The following is a 17,947-nucleotide window of genomic DNA, read 5'->3' on the forward strand; positions in this document are numbered from 1 at the left end:
TGGATGTGTAACTTAAAATTGCTGTAGCCATTTTGAAAACATCTGAAAGCCTGCATTAAAATGAAGCCGACCTTGCAGAATGTGCAGTTGAGATATCTCATGACATCCTAGAGAAATGTCTTTTTAACTGTGGGCCTTCCTGTTATATAATTGATAGGTCCTCTTTATTGTCTAAGCCATTTTAGATTGGTTTGTCTGTGACTTGCAACAAAAGAGCCTAAAAGGATAACCAAACTATCTACAGACAAAAGTAGGGTTCATGATTGTGACCCCTTTTCTTCCAAATTTGTCTCTCTACTATGTCATGCCTTATAGATTACTTTTCTGTGAAATCTGGCCATAACTCAATTTTTCACTGAAGCATTTAATGTATTTTTCTCCTTTGCTAGCACACTAGTATAAAATTATTGGTTCATGAATAAAATATAATACTAATCAATTCTTCTCAGTTCAAGTCCAGTCAGGTGTGTTCTGACCCAACCTGGATTTTGTACAGACTTCTATTTTTCAAATTTGTTCCTGTCCTTTTCATTGAGTTTACCTTAAAAATAATCCTCAGGTGCTCAACAAGAAGAGATTTATTTTCTTGACAAATAATACACACTTCAACTGAAAATTGCAATATTTTTTATTATCTTAACAAATGAACTGATATATTTATAATGTCTTTTAAGAAAGCAAACATATAGATAAGAGGAAGGGCATATCAAGATGAAGGTAAGATTGAATTAGGTTTCTTTGCTTTATATAACTAAAATAGTACAATGAAAACTTGTTAGACTCAAAGATCTACTATGGGTAATAGAAACAACAAAAGTTTCTGATGACACTTTCAGTTTATAGAACTTGGATATAGTTCTCAATATCATGAAACAGTGTTATCGTTGTTCAAATTTTGGTGGACTACATCCTAACTTTTCTGTTGTCTGTACCCCTTGTTTACAGTGTGAAATTCACTTAGGAATGTTCCCATTTTACAGTCAAATATCAATGGGTTTTAGAAAAGTATATTGGCAAATCCCAGAGTGTTTGCAAAACTATTATTATGTTTAAAAAAGTACACTTGTATTTTTACAACTTGAACCAGTTTGCCCAAATTATTTAGAAGTGAAAGCTGCCACACAGGGATGCATTATTTACAGGACTTGTGAAGGCATTAGGAAAACAGGCTTAAAGTGCTGCATTTGCATTAAAGCACAGCTTTACTGCCATACAAACAGTGCCTCTCTTGAAATGGAAATTGTTAATAAATCTAGCACTTTTATAGCTTTGCCTTGTAAAAAGCTTTTTGAGGGGAGGGGTATCATTTTCCCTTGATGGAACAGCGCTATCATTGCTCAGCTAAAGCAAATTGAAGAATGGCTGGGGAATCAGCAACGCACTAGTAATGTTTCAGATTGATGTGTTTTATCACCCGTGGAACTTGGATGAAACCCTCCTATTCTTTTTAATACTCTTTCTTAGAGGCTAAACTTCAGATTTCCTCTTTTACGTGAAAGGAATTTAAACAGACTTTAGTCTGGGTGCATCAACCATGGCAGTGCAGTACCCAGCAGTCTTGACATCTGCACAGGCCTTCTGTGTCCTTGGTAGCTTCCCTGCCACTGTTGGAAACATGTCATTATCATCAGATGATCTTCCATGTGGAAAAGTCCAGAGTAAAGCAGGTTCTGCCTTGTTACGATAAACATTTCTGAATACTGTACATTAAAAACCACAGTGGCTGTGGAAAATTACAAAGATTTGAAGTAAATTATAGGTGCTCCTGCCCAGTAAAATAGGAATATAATTTCTCAAGATATATAGGCTTAATGTAAAAAATAATCATAATAATAATAAAAAAGCATACTTCTCAACCTAAACATATGAGAATTCAATAGGTACTGACTATGGGCAGGTAATAATTCCCCTGAATAACTTGTTTGCTACCTATTGTTATCATTGATCTTATATAAAATCACTCAGAATTTAAAACGGGTAAAAATCACCAACTTGACATAAATTATAGTCTGTGTCCCAATATTTTCTATGTAGTACATAGAAAAAGCAATTTCTAAAATATTTTGTACTTTTTGTTCTGTTTAGCACGTAAGTGCAGACATATGGGACCAGATTGTTGGAAAAAAAAAATAAAGCTTGCTATTCATCATTTCTTCAGATCTTTTGGTTCCTATTGTTTTGAGGACATTAAATATTCATATATAAAAGAGACTAATGATAATAACAATGACTTCTTCATTACTGTAAAAATATCTTTAATAAAACAAAAGTTATTTACAGACACTTGTGTGATATGCTTTGCCTGATTCTTCTGACTTGTGTGAAAATGTGTATTACTTAAGTCTTTTAGAAGCTGAAAATGCTTCCCAAATAAGAAGACACTAAAGGACAGTGGAGAAACCAGATCTCCTGTCTCTATCTCATGAGTGTCACAATTTGATGAGCTTACGTGGTTATTCATGATAACATAGAAGAGACAGCATGTGGATAGGGAGGAAAAGAGCAAACAGATGATTTAAAGCACACACAGGTACTTGTTATCTTTTGTCACAAGATATAGGAAAGAAAATAGAAACTATTTTGACTATAGATCACATCCCAAATTGGAGCCTGTCAAATTTAGCTGTAGAGCAGTGTTTTCTAATCTTTATTTAACAACCAAAGTCTCTTTAATTATATTTTCCCTTTCTTTCTGTATCCTCATCTCTCTGTGCCTTCCCATGAGTTTGAAACTAGCAGATTTCTGTCTAGTGGATTTCAGTTTTACGTAATAATTATTTAATTATTTTCTGTAGAAGCTAAATGTCAAGGGGGCTGTTTACTACCCAATCTTTTCAATGGCTGTCTATGTTCCTCTGGGGGGGCATGACTGCTCTCCCAAGTTTTGCCTCATGTTCTGTAAGAAGCTATCATTTTTCCTCACCCTAGTCATTAGTTCTAGAGAACACACGAAACAAATGTGGACAATCACTAGATTCTCATAGCAAAGATTCTCTTTGTTATGAGAATACACACACACACACACACACACACACACACACACACACACACACATATATATATTTCTCTGAGGCACTTGAAAATTTTGAAGATAATTTTAAGCCACTAATTCTAACTTCAAAAGCTTGAAGTTTCCCTTTTAATTTTACAGAGAGACTAAGAGTCATAGTGTTATTTAGTGAGGACTCCTCTCCAAAGCCCTTAGGCAGAATATTAGAAAAGGGTGGGTGGATCATTGTGAAACTATAGGAGGCCAGGAGGTGAGTTCTTTAGTCCTGTATTGTAATCCTTGTACTGAAAATAATAGCTATAAATAATCATAATTTCTAATATGTTGGGTCTGAAAAAAATTTAGAACTACTGCCTTAAAGCTAAAGAAATGAGCGCTAAAAAGTCATTAAATTAATAAGATTTAAGATGATGGAGTAGGAGGAGTAGGAGTAGGAGGACCCTAGGTTCCTCTTGCCCCATGAATACAACCAGATAACTATCAAATCATTCTAGTTACCACAGAAATCAACCTGAAGACTAATAGAACAAAGTATATAACTAAAGGGTGAGAAGAAGCAGAATGCACGTACTTTTAAAGTGTGCATGTGACATTCTCCAGAATAGATCATATACCGTATCGGAAATCAGGCCTCAGCAAGTACAAAGAGACTGATATCATACTATGAATGTTTTCTGACTACAACACTATGAAATAACAACAAAATAAAAAAGTCTGCAAAGACCACAAATACATGGAGATTAAATAATATGCTACTAAATGATGAATAGATTAACCAGGAGATAAAAGAAGAAATTTAAAAAAATACATGTAAACAAATGAAAATGAAAACATAACAGTCCAAAAACTTTGGGATGCAGCAAAAGTGGTCTTAGAGGTAAGTATATAGCAATACTGGTCTACCTTAAGAAGCAAGAAAAATCCAAATCAACAACCTAACCATACACCGGAAGCAGCTAGAAAAAGAACAACAAATGAAGTTTAAGCTAGCAGAAGCAAGAAAATAACAAAGATTAGAGCACAAATAAATGATATAGAAACTAAACAAACAGTAGAACAGATCAATAAAACCAGCAGCTAATTCTTTGAAAAAAAATAATAAAATTGATAATCCCCTAACCAGAATTATCAACAATAAAAATAGAAATGACCCTAAAAATAAAATCACAAGTGATAGGGGAGAAATGACAAGGAACACCACAGAAATACAAACAATTCTAAGAGAATATTATGAAAAACTGTTGGACAACAAATTGGACTTCCCAGAAGAAATGGATAAATTTCAACTTACATCTGAACTGAAACACTAATTGGATCTGACATCTCAGTTGAGAAAATTATTGAACGAAGAATGAATCACCACTAATAATTAAATGTATTTTACTCCTCACTAGCATCACTACCTATAGATTAATAAATATAATATTATACTTATATGTTATATTTATTATAATATTTAAGATTTATATAATTTAATATATCATATATGAATATAGTATATTATATTTATAACATATTATTTTATTATAAACATAATAAAATATAGATTATTTTATTATTAAATTTTCAATCAGAGGTAGTATTTAAAACTGAGAGGACTTGCGGCATAATCTCAAATTCATTATGAGTTATTTATACAATTAATTAATCTTTGTGATAAATATTTAAATATCTAATAAATGTTAGGTATTGCTTTTGGTACTGTGTACACAATAAAAAAAGAATTAAAGAAATTACTTCCTCTTAAAAAAGCAACTTACTAGTCAGGGAAGATGGACAATAGTAGGTAGTGAAGAATAAATTAAGAAACTCTTTGTCAGGAATCCATAGGTACTCAGAAGACAATTAAACAGGCATGGGAGTAGGATGGCTGGTTGCTATTTTAGGCACTTATTTTATTGTAAATTATTATTCATATTATATTATAAAATGTATATATTTCAGGTTGTATCAAACTATTGTCATTGAAAGTGACTTGCTCCTATCTTATTTTATCAGTTAGTTTGTTTATTCACCTTTATCCCCTTTGTCTAGTGCCATATTGTTCTCTCATCTAAAAGCAACTATTTTAATGTACCCAATGCATATTATACTGTTTGCATATGTTCTTATAAACTATTATTGATATGATTAATTAATTGTAGTGAACATACAGATCTCACTTTCTTCTTATTTTTTGTTCACTTAGGTCTATGCTTTGCTACATGTACATCTAGTCAATTTCTTATAATTTTGGCCTCTTAAACCAGGGAATTCATTCAACAGATATGATTCATCCATTCTAGGGGACCTACTTAGTATCAAACAATCAGCTAATCAAACAAGATGGTAAAGTATATATTTAAAATTTATGCAACATTATCTTTTTTTCTATCACTCTTCTTTGAATCTTAGATTCCCAATATTGTAATTAAATTCTAATGTCATGTCTAATCCATTTTTCAATGCTTGCATTCCCTCTACAAGACCCAGGCTGACATATGTGTTGTTGAATAGTTGATTATATCCAATGATCCTAATTAGGAGATAGCCCAAAGCAGAGTTTGACAATTACGACTATTAAGTTTTTTTTTATGATTAGAGGAATAAATCTGGTGAAAAATGAAAATGTTAGTGGCAAAGTATCATCTAAATAAGTAGAGATGCTAATATGAAATAGATTTATAAAAATAAAAATGTGTTAATTAGGAAGTTCAGCTGGAAACAGAACCCAAAGTGGGAATAGAAGTCTCTGAAGTCCATGAATCGAAGTATTGTAAGAGAAGGGTTCCCACAAACTTTAAAGATAAAGGGAGAAGATTATGTGGTCTCAAAGCCAAATGCAAATCAAAACCACAATGAAATGTCACCTTACACCTGCCAGAATGGCTATTATTAAAAAAAGATAAGAAATAACAAGTGTTGGCGAGAATGTGGAATGTGCACCCTGGAAGGGAATGTAAACTGATGCAGTCACTATGGAAAAGAGTGTGGAGATTCATCAAAAAACTTAAAGAGAAGTACAATATGATCCAGCAATCATACTACTGAGTATCTATCTGAAGAAAATGAAAACACTATATTGGAAAGATATATGAACCCAGAAGTTCATTGCAGTATGATTTACAATAACCAAGATATGGAAATAACTTAAGTGTACATCAATAGATGAATGGATAAAGAAGATATGGTATATGTGTGTGTATACATACAATATATATTGTGATATCTATCTGTCTATCATCTATCATCATCATCATCTATAATCTATTATCTATCTATCTATCTATCTATCATCTATCATCTATAGTAGAACACTATTCAGCCATTAAAAAAGAAAGACATTTTGCCATTTGGGGTAGCATTAGTAAAACTTAAAGGCATTATATTAAGTGAAATAAATCAGAAAGAGGCAAATATGTGGAATCTATTTCAAAACAAACAAAACAAAACCAAACCCAGACTCATAAAGACAGAGAACAGATTATTGGATTGCCAGAGAGAAGGAGGTTGAGGGGGGCAGAATAGGTAAAGGGAATCAAGAAGTACAAAATTTCAAAATGTAAAATAAATAAGTCATAGGGATGTAACATACATCATGGGGAATGCAAATAATATTGTATTAACTGGTATAGTGACACATGGTAATAATATTGTATTAACTTCTATTGTGACTTTTGTGACAATCATTTGCAATGTATACAAATGTCTAATTGCTATGTTGTACACCTGAAGCTAATATTTCATTGCATGCCAATTATATATCAATTTTAAATATATATAAGGGAAAAGTATTTAATCTTTAATGCCAAAGAGAAATTAGAAGTAATTATTGTTCTTCTTAAATATGTATCTAGAAAATATTACATTTTAATTAGGCTCATGACAATCTAAAATTCTTTTTAAACTCACTGCCTTACTTTAAGTATGACCTATGGAAGAGGCAGGTTTCCTTTTCTCATGTGTGTTTCCAAAGAGGACAGGGGCACCTGGGTGGCTCAGTCAGTTAAGTATCTGGCTTTAGATTTAACCTCAGGCCATGATCTTACAGTTTGTAAGATTGAGCCCTGTGTGGGGCTTTTTGCTGACAGCACAGAACATGCTTGGGACTCTCTTTCAGCCTCTCCCTCTACTCCTGCCCCAGTTGTGTGGACACACAACCATATTCTCTTCAAAAATATATAGATTTTAAAAAACTTAAAAAAAATAAAGAGGACAAATGTAAACATGACTTGTAGAAGGTAAAGCATTTAAATTGTGCTTCAAACAGAGTAGAAATTATTTCAGTGGAGAAGTTAGTTTCTTTTAGCCAGCCAGACAAAAGGAAAAGTGCATAGTCTAAAAATCAGAAAGGAACTAATCTGTACTTCCCTGTTCCCATATTGTCTTTTATAAGCACCAAAGACAAGATAACTATATGTACTTCCTAGAGAAGGAAATATTTGTTTTACTCCAGTTTCAGTAAGTATTCTCAAGTTTCTAAGTGGAAGTTGTAAGAGTAATGAGGTTATGCCATGTCAATGTCAGGTTTACAGAAGTCTACATGATAAAGGGTAAGTAAGTTCATTATAGAAAATGAGGCCTTATGATTTTTAGACAAAATTAAGAATATATCAAGCAAATCAGGAGTTGCTACTATGAGCAAATTAGGAGTAAAGAATATAAAACAATACAAACAAAATTTAAAGAAAAAGAGAAAAACCCTGAAGCTCTGAGATTAATTTGAAAAAATAAAAAAAAATAGCTTATGAGCAGCATTCTCTACTGAGCATATACAATGCTACAAAATATCAACAGTAATAATACAAGACATTCTATGTCATGGTGAAAATAAGCAAAACTAAGACTGATCTATAAATATATTGGAATATAAGAAAAAGACAGAATAATATAATACAATAAAAAACAATTCCCACTTCCAAAAAATATGAGGAACTAATTTTTTATTTATACATTTTATGTTTATGTATTTATATTGAGGGAGATAGAGAGCACATGCGAGTAGTGGAAGGGCAGAGAGAGAGGGAGAGAGAGAATCCCAAGCAGGCTCTGTGCTGTCAGCACAGTGCAGAGGCCTACCTGGGGCTCCATCAAGAATCAGACAATGAACTGAGCCACTCATGCCCCCCACTTCTTAACTTTTTTAACAATAACAAGTCTAGCCTTGATTTTCCCTCACACCTGCTAGACAAAATAATAATAATAATAATAATAATAATAAAATTTCAATATATCCATTCATAACATTGCCTTGTTTCCTTATAGAACCTGACCCAAAACAAATCACCCACTTCCTTTACCCCTTACTAAATCACTCAGCAAACGTCCATACCCTATATCAAGGCCGTTCTAACTCCTCCTTAGCAAGACACCCCAGAGTTCACTGTGATGTATGGTCTCCTTTGCTGCAAGAAGTCAGTAAATTTAAGTTTGTTCAACATGAGCTAAGTCATTGAGAATGACCTGTCTGTAAATCATGAAAATAAGGATTTTTGACTGATGGCAGCTTCTGATACAATCTGGAAATGTAGGAATACTACAATCTAAGTGCTATTTTTGGAATGTTCATCAGAAAAGGGGTGTCATTATCAGCTGAATACCTACATTACTTTCTCCTTTATAATCACATTATAGGTCTTTGGGTAAATGATAGTGGTTGCAGTAACTGGAAGAAAACAAAATTTCCAATCCTTTCCACTGCTTTGGAATTTTTCTTGCCATGAAGCATAGGTAAAGGATTCTGATAACAACATGGCCATATATTCCTGATAAAGTGGGTCAACCATGCCTTGACTAGAATAACATTATTAGACACCCTAGCATGCCTTAAAAACAATATTAAACTACATTTAATTTCGTTTTTAGGCACTTTTACCTCTTTCTACCAGAAGAACAATATGTTCCAGGTAGGGATGCCCCTTGAATCTGGTTCCAGAAGAAGACACATGGAGCAGACCCTCAGTCTATCCATATATTGAAGCAGAACAATTACCTGAACTGTGGTCCTCTCATAACATAAGCAAGAAATGACTATCTACTGTTCTTTTTTAACTTGTTTTATCTTTAATTTTTTTTTAATTTACATCCAATATTAGTTAGCATATAGTGCAACAATAATTTTAGGAGTAGATTCCTTAGTGCCTCTTACCCATTTAGCCCATCCCCCCCTCCCACAACCCCTTCAGTAACCCTCAGTTTGTTCTCCATATTTATGAGTCTCCTGTTTTGTCCCCTCCCGGTTTTAATCTTATTTTTGTTTCCCTTCCCTTATGTACATCTGTTTTGTCTCTTAAAGTCCTCATAGGAGTGAAGTCTTATGATTTTTGTCTTTCTCTGACTAATTTCACTTAGCATAATACCCTCCAGTTCCATCCACGTAGTTGTAAATGGCAAGATTTCATTCTTTTTGATTGCCCAGTAATACTCCAATACTCCTGAGATATAGATATATATATATATATATATATATATATATATATATATCACATCTTCTTTATCCATTCATCCATCAAGGGACATTTGGGCTCTTTCCATACTTTGGCTATTGTTGATAGTGCTGCTATAAACATGGGGGTGCATGTGTCCCTTCAGAACAGCACACCTGTATCCCATGGATAAATGCCTAGTAGTGCAATTGCTGGGTCATAGGGTAGTTCTATTTTTAGTTTTTTGAGGAACCTCCATACTGTTTTCCAGAGTGGCTGCACCAGTTTGCATTCCCACCAACAATGCAAAAGAGATCCTCTTTCTCCACATCCTCACCAACATCTGTGGTTGCCTACGTTGTTAATGTTAGCCATTCTGACAGGTGTAAGGTGGTATCTCATTGTTTTGATTTGTATTTCCCTGATGATGAGTGATGTTGAGCATTTTTTCATGTGTCAGTTGGCAATCTGAATGTCTTCTTTGGAGAAGTGTCTATTCATGTCTTTTGCCATTTCTTCACTGGGTTATTTGTTTTTTGGGTGTTGAGTTTGATAAGTTATTTATAGATTTTGGATACTAACTCTTTATCTGATATGTCATTTGCAAATATCTTCTCCCTTTCTGTCAATTGCCTTTTAGTTTTGCTGATTGTTTACTTCGCTGTGCAGAAGTTTTTTTTTTTTATTTTGATGATGTCCCAGTAATTCATTTTTGCTTTTGTTTCCCTTGCCTGTGGAGATGTGTTGAGTAAGAAATTGCTGCAGCCAAGATCAAAGAGGTTTTCGCCTGCTTTCTCCTCAAGGATTTTGATGGCTTTCTGTCTTATATTGTTTGTTTCTTGCGCCAACTAAAATATCATCCATTTTCAGTTTATTTTTGTGTATGATTCCAAAACCAGACAGAGACCATCTACTGTTTTAAGCCCTTGGTATTTAGGTGTTGTTTATTGTGACAGCAGTTGATAACTGGTACATTTGGTGTCTGGAACAAAAGGTATTTCAGAAGTGGTGCATGAGGTCAACGTTCTCTATATTCAATGTCCAAATCATTACTTTTATAATCCTATGGCATCCGCTCCTTTCTGACTCATGCCACCTCCCTAAACTTTTCTCTTTCTCTCCTATGTCATTTACAAATCTGGTTTCTTCAATACATTCATTATAGCTTTAGCAGATGGACCCTTTAAGCATGGAGATCGCAAATGATTTCTCTTTCTCTCCCATTACCTATTTTACCTCAAAAATCAAACAAACAAATTTTATGTTATTTTTACCCTATTTTATGTTATTTTTACCCTATTTTATATACTCAGAAACTGAGACCAAGAGAGGCTAATTGATGTTTTGTTTGTTTTTATTATTGTTGTTTTACATTTTAACATTTTCTGAGAGGGAAAATGAATGTTAAATTTAAGATACATGTGCTGAAAATGGCAGATCTTTTTCCAGCTCTGAAATTGGACCTTTGAATGTTGGTAATTAGTTGTAGATAATTAGAACTTTGAGTGTGTTAAATTTTATTATATCGTTTACCAGTCAGTAGATTACAAATAACTTCTGATCTTTTTCTAGAGACTTTTGAAAAACATTGAGATGTTTTGATAACTTCTTTGATTATTTCTTGCTTATGCTTCTGGGTTATATGAATGATATTTAAAATTGAATTTAAGAACTAATACACATGTCACTTGATTTGACATATGATATTTGTCATGTTTTAGAGGAAGTATGTGGTAAACTTCCTGAGGCTTGTGAAGGGAAAACTGTACTTGTGAATTTTTAAGTAATATAATGGTAATGAAAGTATAAATTATAATCTTATTATGTAAAAATATGGAAATATTAATAAAATGAGAAAATCTATTTTGTATATATGCTTGATTTCCATTTTCATGTTAGGTTTTTATAATTCATAATAATTAAAAATATCAATTTCAGTTAAATAAAAATGAGAAAACATGAGAAAATTGAGTAAAGGATATGTGGTAGCCAGCCTCCAAGATATCTCTTAAGGATTACTTCCTCTTATTTGATAAAAATACTTCATTTCCTTTCTTCTCTTTACCTTTCTGTTTCCAGTAGTCCAGTACCCTTCTGTTTCCACTTTTGAACCTTAGTGACTAGGCTTTTCTGGATCTAGAACCCCTAATTAAAACTGGAACTCCTTGATTTGTCTTCCTTGCTGTAGTTGGCATTGTCTGACTCTTCATTGCCATTTTTTTCCTCTCAGACAGGTTATATCTCAGATACTATGAAAGTTAACAGTGGTAATCATCTTTTACTGACAGAGCAATCTGGTATGTGGTCTGCAGACAAATACAGATAACAACCAAGATCTCAATTTATCAAGAGGAAACCACTCTGAATACTAGAAGCCCACTATGAGAAAGAACTTTCAAGGAAATTTCTACTTTAAGTCCCTTATGCACATTTAACCACTACTTTTCTGTGCACCAAGTTATCTGTATTCCTGCGCCATGGTGAGGTGGCAGAGGTCTGCAGATAGTTCTTTGCTGTTGGAAGCCTTGTGTCTGGGGAAAAAGCCTCTGCCTCTTACCAGCTATTCTTTCCATTCAAAAAAATATTTCTCAACACTCACATTATACCAAGCACATAGATATTCCCTGGAATCACAGGGGATATGTTTATTCTATTAACCAGGTCTTTAAATATGAAGGTCTTGTATATAGATGCATCTTTTTAAATTTTAAAACAAGGATGAAAAATCACTCATTTCAGTTATGCAGATAAATAAGTTCTGTATATCTTAGTGTTAGCAATACTGTATTGTATATTTGAAATTTGCTGAGAGAATAGATCTTAAGTATTGTCACCACAAAAAAACAAACAAACAAAAAAGGTAATCTGTGAGGTGATGGAGATATTAACAGTTTGGTTTTGGTGGTCATTTATTTTTGTCAAGTATACCCCAGTAAAGCTGAAAAAAAATGTAAAAAATACTTTAATCACTCTCTATCAATATGTTAAAAGTTGGTAATAGAAAAAGAATACGCTATAAATCTCTGACTTTAGCCCAGTAAGTGTGAAAGACATGTAAATAAATACAGCATAACATAATCTGGTAAGTTTTATAATAGAAATATGATCAAACTCCTGAGGGATACTGAAGAGAAACTGATTTTGCAAATCATATTTTATTATTTTTACAGTGTATACATCCCTAAATATTATATGCTTGTTTGTTCTTTTCACATGCCTTTTTAGTTCCCAAGATAAAAGATATTTATTCAAACATGACTAATCATAGTTCAGTTAATTAATATTTTTTAAACAACACAATTAAAATGTAAAAAATAGCCCACCTTTAGGTGACATGTTTCAAGTAATATGGAAAAATACTATATGCCTTAAGTGATTGTAGGTTTTGTAATATTAGACTGTCAAAGTATCTGAGAATTTTGTAGGTAAATCTAGGCCACAGCATGTATATAACATGAACTACACATTTTAAATCAGAGTATCCCAAGTTACATAATGAAAAAAAAATGTGCTTGAGAAATGTCCTATACTATAGTTTCATTAATCCTTGATTTCCAGCCAAAGTTTCTCCCTTTTATCAAATAGATCTTAAAATTGCAAGCCTGCTGGTAATCACTGATAAGTCTCCATCCAAATACGGAACTATCCAACTCTTTCCCTCTCTAAGAGCTCCTTTACTGTGCTGAGTACATGGTATATTTACTGCCTTCCTTTAGATTTTTTAAGTGCTTTATATTTTGATATTTATCACTTTCATATTTTGTTGTTCAGTGACATAAGTGTCATACTTTAAATTACTAGTGTCGTTTTCTGTTTCTATTTTTAATTTAATTTTCTTTGCATTACAGTTTTTAGGGTACCACAGTTTATTCTATATTTAAATATATACGTTTTTACATACTTTTTGATTACAGTAATAATAATCTAAGGGCTATAAAAATAAGACAACTAAAGTATTTAAAAGTGGCCAATGAATAGTAAAGTGGAAACTTATATATATGTAAGATCAGAACTGAAATATAACATTTTTGATTAAATTTTCTCCACTAGCAAGTATAAGTTTGTGAACAGTGATGTGAACTGCTTGGCTATAAAATACATTTAACGCTAGCATGTGAAGCTGTTTCTTTCAGCTATTTTCCATATTAACAGTTGATATGTATTTTTCCCTAGTCTACCTTATATTGACTCTCTTTCTCTCCCTACATACTGTCAATAACTTTATCATTCTTTCTTACTGTGTTTAGTACTTCACAATTAAACATACATACATAAATGTGCCCACACAAAGACATAAACATGAAAAACAGATAGAAAGCTTTCCATGTTTAGGTGTCCAGAAGAAACATGATAGTACCTAAGGCTACAGAAAGTATTCTTCCTGTTGTTAAAATTTTTGTTTTGGTTAAGGATTTTTTTATTAAATGAATGTAAACTAAACGCATTATTAAGAGAAGCTAAAACTAGTATGTGACGGAACATAAAAAACATTCAAGCTGAAAACAGAATTTGGGGACAATCTGACTCTGAAGTCTGATCCCTGTAACCAAAGTAACCCTGCTTCTTTTTTCTCTTTTAATATTAGATATCGAAGAAAAGAAAAAACTTCATTTAAATTTAATCGTACCAGAATTTTCCACCAAGAAATTAGTCTATCTAATCCTTACCTTTATATTCCTGGAGTAACAGCATCTTATTTGTAGAGTTCTCCAATCCTCAGGTCTGACTTACACAGAGTTAATTGCTCAATATACATTTGTGGCAATGTCTATAGATGTATGCACATGTAAATATACATTGAAATCATTACTTCAGGGAAAACCATATATATCAAGTAAGTGTGTATTTTGAAAGCATATTTCTATTATTATATTATATACAAGTTTTAAAAACTGTACATTTAAAAAAAGGGATATGATTTGAATATAGGGTGATGTCCTCTATATTTTAAAGTATCTACCGCAACTAATCTTTATCAGTTAATTTTTCTTATCTCTAGCAACAAAGATTTCCTCACTGGGTAGGGATTTATATGCAGTATAGAAAATATGCATCTCTCCCAAAAACAAATGAGCAAATATAGAAACCTGATGAATCAGGTTGCCTCCCCTCACCAGAGAGCTGCAGAGCCAATTACTCTTAAGTGGAGCAAGCTCACTTGATGTGGAGCAGCACCCTGGCTCTGTGACAGCTGCTGGAAATCAAGTGCCATGAATGCCCTCCAGGCCTGTTCTCCCAAGCACCCTAGGAGACTGTGTGGGGAAACAAACATCCACAGGCATTAGTCTTTTATTATCCTTTACCTTTATTTAAATTTCATAATACTGCAGTATTTCAAAAGTTTAGCAACTAATTTCAACTTTACCACATGAGTCTTGGACAAACTAGGCCTGACCAAATTTAACCAATTATAACGTGAAAGTTGCAATGCAAAGCGGTGAAAATATCCCTCACCTATTTCTGCCATTAATGCCAACTCTCCTATTTAAGAAATGTTTAGATGTGACAATAAATGTAATTTGTGTTTATACAAGGACAAAAATTTCAAAGATAGTGTAACTTTTAATGGGATTTCTATATTATATAACACAACAACTGAATTTCTCAGCCGTGGCCAAGTTTTTTCATTTGAAGGTAGGTTTCTGTTTTGCAAATGTTCAATACTTCTTCAGATTCAAGCATGGCAAATTAGGTACGTGAGTAACTTCATTACTATTACATGTTTAGTCAAAGCTGAAATGTGACTGCAAAATTTTTCTTTGTGGCCTAAAACCTAGTTCTATTTTATAAATTTTTTTAATGTTTATTCATTCTTGAGAGAGAGACAGAGCATGAGTGAGGGAGGAAGAGACAGAGAGGGAGACACAGAATCTAAAGCAGGCTCCAGGCTCCAAGCTATCAGCACAGAGCCCGATGCCGGGACTGAACTCAGGAACCACAAGATGATGACCTGAGCTGAAGTTGGCCACTCAACCAACTGAGCCACCCAGGAGCCCCTAAAAACTAGTTCTTAAACGTCTTTCTATCAATCCAAAAATGTTTAGTGCAATGATGACATCACTGATAATTAATCTGAAGATAATTGTGTACATGAACTTGATTTCTAGCTTTCTTATGTTAATAAAGTTTGTGGCAGAGCTAGAACTAAAATTTGGTTTTCCTGACTCCCAGGACTTTGTCTTTTTTGCTGTATCTTTTGATCCTTCCAAATTATCTACAGTTGTTGTTGTTAATTTTGTTGTTTTACACTGAATGCTTTCTCTGGTTTAAGCAAACATTCCAAGACATTCACAACTATTCTCTCAGAATTTCTTTCAAAGTGGTAAATGCAGGTCCCAGTTACATCCTTGGGTAAATCTACATTGTATAAATTTGGCCTGTGTGTTATATGTCCTGATGGCACTTTTTACCTTTTTTCTTTCATAGTACACCTCACAATGGTGTCTTATTATTCATAAAATTATCTGTAAAATATCTGCTTCTTCTTACACTATAAGTTCCAAGAGGAAGTGGTCTTAATTCTCTTATTATCCTAGATATTTCCAGCATCTAGCATAGTATGCAATAATTAGTTGTTGAATAAAATAATAAATTCTCATATATTTTGGATGATGAAAACAGGAGCATTGGATTATGGGGAATCTTGGAAATGTTATATATTTTCTACCATTATCTAACTGTGTTTCTTGGGAAAATCTCAAGTCTCTCAACTGTTTTTTGAGATAATTTATTCAAATGTTTACTAAAATATTTTTAAAACATTTTGTATTCAGAATGTACCTGGGAAATAAATGTTAACTGAAAGTAACTTATGCCACCATAATTTGGGTGTTATATCATTAGCAAATAAAATGTCATTCTATGGACAAAGAGTTAATATCCCTAATTATTATTGGGGAATGAGTACAAATAGGATTCAGCAAAGTTTGGGAATAGGAGCTCATGTACTGATGTCTGACAGAAATGAATTTTTATGGAGACAGGCTTAAAATTCTCCTCAACTTGACTAAATGTTATACACATTTCTTCCTCACTAAAGTTCCCTGACTTCCCTTATCTAAGAACATTTACTTTAGAAACTTGCAATTATAAATTACTTATCTACCTGTTTGATGTGTATATAAATCTTCTCTTAGCCTGTTGCCAGTTTTATGACCCACAGAATGTCTTAGCCAAGCATTGGGAATCATCCCTTTAAAATGTAATCATCATGGGAGGAGGGGCCAAGATGGCCCCATTTTCCATTTTTAATAAAAAAGATTTGTCTTTAATTTTTCTTCTATATTTTTTACATTTTTGTAGATTTTTGAATTTTATTTTATTGTCATCATTTCATTTTAGTCTGTTTTATTGGATTCATTTTTTCAAATTTTCAAATGTTTTCCTTTTTTCCCCCTATTTTTTCTTTTTTCTTTTTTTATCTTTCCATTTTTTTCTATAATCTATCTACCTTCTTTCAACAACCATATCAAAACACATCTTTTTTTTAAGTTTATTTATTTTTGGCAGAGAAAGAGACAGAGCATGAGCAGGGGAGGGGCAGAGGGAGAGGGAGGGAGATACAGGATCCGAAGCAGTCTCCAGGCTCTGAGCTGTCAGCACAGAGCCCGACACGGGGCTTGAATTCACAGACTGTGAGATCATCACCTGAGCCGAAGTCGGACGCTCAACCGACTGAGCTATCCAGGTGCCCCAAAACACATCCTTTATTTAATGTCTTTGTGTTGTTTTTAATTATTTAGCTTTAATTTTTTTAAACTTTATTAATTACTTATCTTCCTCCAAAATGATGAAATGAAGGAATTTACCCCAAAAGAAAGAACAGCAAGAAATGACAGCCAGGGACTTAATCAACACAGGTACAAGAAGATGTCTGAACCAGAATTTAGAATCACAACAATAGGAATTCTAGCTGAAGTTGAAAGTAGATTAGAATCTCTTTCTGCAGCAATAAAAGAAGTAAAAGCTAGTCAGGATGAAATAAAAATGCTATAACTGAGCTGCAATCTCGAATGGGTGCCATGGTGGTAAGGATGGATGAGGCAGAACAGCAAATCAGCAATATACAGGACAAACTTACAGAGAATAATGAAGCAGAAACAAAAAGAGGGAGAATAAGGCAAAAGAGCACGAAATAAAAATTAGAGAACCCAGTGACTCATTCAAAAGGAATAACATCAGAATCACAGGGGCCCCAAAAGATGAAGAGAGAGAAAAAGAGATAAAAATTTAGGTGGGCAAATCATAGCAGAAAACTTTCCTAACCTGGGGAAAGGTTCAGGAAGCACACAGGACTCCCATTAGATTCAACAAAAACAGACCATCAATAAGGTGTATCATAGTCAAATTCACAAAATACCCAGGCAAAGAGAGAATCATGAAAGCAGCATGAAAAAAAAAAGTCCTTAACAGAGAAGGGAAGACAGATCAGGCTAACAGCAAACCTATCCACAGAAACTTGGCAGGCCAGAAAGGAGTGGCAGGATATATTCAGTGTACTGAATCAGAAAAATATGCAGGCAAGATTCTTTAT

General features: G+C 33.2%; 1 protein-coding gene across 1 annotated transcript in view; it reads right to left on the reverse strand.

Moving 5' to 3' along the window:
- CNTN5 (contactin 5) overlaps positions 1-17,947 on the reverse strand; it is a 1,382,461-nt gene that overhangs the window by 976,242 nt on the left and 388,272 nt on the right. The window lies entirely within an intron of this gene.

Source organism: Prionailurus bengalensis, chromosome D1 (genome assembly GCF_016509475.1).
Source record: "Prionailurus bengalensis isolate Pbe53 chromosome D1, Fcat_Pben_1.1_paternal_pri, whole genome shotgun sequence".
NCBI lineage: Eukaryota > Metazoa > Chordata > Mammalia > Carnivora > Felidae > Prionailurus > Prionailurus bengalensis.